This window comes from Oncorhynchus kisutch, unplaced genomic scaffold (assembly GCF_002021735.2).
Source record: "Oncorhynchus kisutch isolate 150728-3 unplaced genomic scaffold, Okis_V2 Okis06b-Okis10b_hom, whole genome shotgun sequence".
NCBI lineage: Eukaryota > Metazoa > Chordata > Actinopteri > Salmoniformes > Salmonidae > Oncorhynchus > Oncorhynchus kisutch.
The window spans coordinates 4730202-4733121 of NW_022261983.1; positions in this window are offsets into that span (position 1 = coordinate 4730202).

A 2920-nucleotide genomic window follows, 5' to 3' on the forward strand; every position below is an offset into this window, starting at 1 on the left:
CATGTAGTCTGAGTACCAGTCTTTTTAGCTAACGTTCCACTCCCTGTACCAGTCTTTGTAGCTAACATTCCACTCCCTGTACCAGTCTTTGTAGCTAACATTCCACTCCCTGTACCAGTCTTTGTAGCTAACATTCCACTCCCTGTACCAGTCTTTGTAGCTAACATTCCACTCCTTGTACCAGTCTTTTTAGCTAACATTCCACTCCTTGTACCAGTCTTTTTATAGCTAACATTCCACTCCTTGTACCAGTCTTTGTAGCTAACATTCCACTCCTTGTACCAGTCTTTGTAGCTAACATTCCACTCCCTGTACCAGTCTTTGTAGCTAACATTCCACTCCTTGTACCAGTCTTTTTTATAGCTAACATTCCACTCCTTGTACCAGTCTTTGTAGCTAACATTCCACTCCTTGTACCAGTCTTTGTAGCTAACATTCCACTCCCTGTACCAGTCTTTGTAGCTAACATTCCACTCCCTGTACCAGTCTTTTTAGCTAACATTCCACTCCTTGTACCAGTCTTTTTATAGCTAACATTCCACTCCTTGTACCAGTCTTTGTAGCTAACATTCCACTCCTTGTACCAGTCTTTGTAGCTAACATTCCACTCCCTGTACCAGTCTTTGTAGCTAACATTCCACTCCCTGTACCAGTCTTTTTAGCTAACATTCCACTCCTTGTACCAGTCTTTTTATAGCTAACATTCCACTCCTTGTACCAGTCTTTGTAGCTAACATTCCACTCCTTGTACCAGTCTTTGTAGCTAACATTCCACTCCTTGTACCAGTCTTTGTAGCTAACATTCCACTCCCTGTACCAGTCTTTGTAGCTAACATTCCACTCCTTGTACCAGTCTTTTTAGCTAACATTCCACTCCTTGTACCAGTCTTTGTAGCTAACATTCCACTCCTTGTACCAGTCTTTGTAGCTAACATTCCACTCCTTGTACCAGTCTTTTTAGCGAACATTCCACTCCTTGTACCAGTCTTTGTAGCTAACATTCCACTCCTTGTACCAGTCTTTTTAGCTAACATTCCACTCCTTGTACCAGTCTTTTTAGCTAACATTCCACTCCTTGTACCAGTCTTTTTAGCTAACATTCCACTCCTTTGGAAAACAACAGGAGTGGCAAGGAGTAGAATGTAAAAGCTGAACAGATACTGCGACCAGGCTAATATGCATGCTCTTTGGATGGATGTCGCTCCCCCTGTCTCTGTCTCTCTGTCTGTCTTTCTTTCTTTCTTTCTCTCTACATGCCCTTCTTTCATCTCCTATCCTCCCATGATCCCTCCCTCTCACCAACCGTCCTTGGTGCTTTCTCTTTCTCTTTCTCTTCACCCGTATCTCTAGTGTGTTTACAGGCAACGTGTCCCAGTGGCTTACTACTGCAGGTGCATGCAGGTGTATGGGTGAAAACAACAAGCTCCCCTTTAAACCGCTAGGCCCTAGGCTACACCTAACCTTTTGACTGGCATGTTTTCCACCCCTCAATGTCAGGGGAAAGGACAGAAGGAGAGCAGTAGGGTATTTGAAGGTCTGTTCTCAAATCTTCCTATATACGTTAGCTAGCCATCACATGGACCGTTGAATGAAGCTCACGGTGTGTTGACAAGCTTTGTTGTGTAGTCTTACTTCAAATCTGTTGGTAACAATGGCCATGTTTTGAGACTTATCTCAATTAGGTCAACGTTATAGCTTCAAGAAAAGGTCCAATGCGGCACACACTGCCATAGCGCTGCAGTTTTAACCTTCTCCAATTATACAAACAAATGGTGGATTTTAAAAGTGTAATACTTTTTAATAATACAATAATAATACAAATGATTTAAGTTTAAATATACCATGTAGGCAACAGTTCCATCAATTTCTGCTTCCAGGAGAGCAAGGGATTATTTATAACTGCGGTATTGTCCGACACAGGCCCCGTGGGTCTTAAGAGGTCGCAGGTGGGGGGGAATTGCTTTTTCCACCCATACATGTTTATTCAATAGGAAATAAACAAACCTGCAATTACATTGGTGCTTGGGTGGTGTCAAGCCCGGCTTGCCTCTAGTGATAAATCTGTAGCCTCCATACTCTGGCTTGAACAGTGATGAGACTTATGAGGTCTCAGAGGAAGATGTGACGTTGTGGAGAAGAGGAGAGAGGAAGACATAAGGCAAAAGCCAAAATACTATTTTAGGGATTTAATTGGTTTACAGATGTTGATGGTTTTTTATTGACGCTTCTTGAAATACGGTAACATTAGACTGCACTGTACGGCATTCTACAGCTAAGTCTTGGGATGAGTTGATGCATTTTGAAATACAATACAATCCATATGTAGGCCATTTTATTCATTTTTATTTATTTAACCTTTATTTAACCAGGTTAGTCTCATTGAGATAAAACATATCTTTATCTCAATGAGATTAAACTGGTTGACTAAAGGTTAAATAAATTAAACATAAAATAGCCTACATATTGATTGTATTGTATTTCAAACTCATCAACTCATCCCAAGACTTAGCTGTAGAATGCCGTAGCCCAGAGGGGCCAGACAGGCACCCTTTCCCAGAGAAAGAACATTTTCAGTAGGGAAGAGCTTCTCTGTTATGAATAATACTTCTCTTCTCTTTCAGAAGGGAAGAGCTTCTCTGTTATGAATGACCACACATACTTCTCTTTCAGAAGGGAAGAGCTTCTCTGTTATGAATGACCACACATACTTCTCTTTCAGAAGGGAAGAGCTTCTCTGTTATGAATGACCACACATACTTCTCTTTCAGAAGGGAAGAGCTTCTCTGTTATGAATGACCACACATACTTCTCTTTCAGAAGGGAAGAGCTTCTCTGTTATGAATGACCACACATACTTCTCTTTCAGAAGGGAAGAGCTTCTCTGTTATGAATGACCACACATACTTCTCTTTCAGAAGGG